The 440-nt window shown below is 35.9% G+C and overlaps 1 protein-coding gene across 1 annotated transcript in view; it reads right to left on the bottom strand.

Moving 5' to 3' along the window:
- The window catches only part of TRHDE (thyrotropin-releasing hormone degrading enzyme), a gene marked incomplete at its 5' end in the record, with an annotated part of 176,482 nt that overhangs the window by 157,424 nt on the left and 18,618 nt on the right, over positions 1-440 (bottom strand). The gene's annotated exons all lie outside the window — the stretch shown is intronic.

The raw sequence follows: 440 nt of genomic DNA on the forward strand, positions 1-440 counted from the left end.
TAAAGGAAGAAAGCATTCCTTAACCATGAAAGCCCAAGTATTTAGCATTAATCATCAATGGAACACGCAAATTGTCCTTCAAAAAGTAGCTTGAATAAACTATATTTTTTGTATTAAGAATTTAATTTGCCAAAAAGTAGAATAATATTCTCTATAAAGTCTTTCCACAAACAACTTGTCTAGGGCTCTTGTTTAGCCTATCTCTAACGTGGAACATTCATATATTCATTTATTCATCCACCTAACCCAGCCTCCTACTAATATAGTTGCTGCTCCAAAATCTTTGTCTACTGTAGTTCACTAATATTGCTTTGGCAAGAAGGCAATGGCCTTAAAATTGCCAACTTTCTCTCTTTCTCTCTCTCTCTCTCTCACACACACACACACACACACACACACACACACACATGGCTGGATTTAGCTGAATGGTATCAACTTGA

This window comes from Propithecus coquereli, unplaced genomic scaffold, assembly GCF_000956105.1.
Source record: "Propithecus coquereli isolate 6110/MARCELLA unplaced genomic scaffold, Pcoq_1.0 Scaffold541, whole genome shotgun sequence".
Lineage (NCBI taxonomy): Eukaryota > Metazoa > Chordata > Mammalia > Primates > Indriidae > Propithecus > Propithecus coquereli.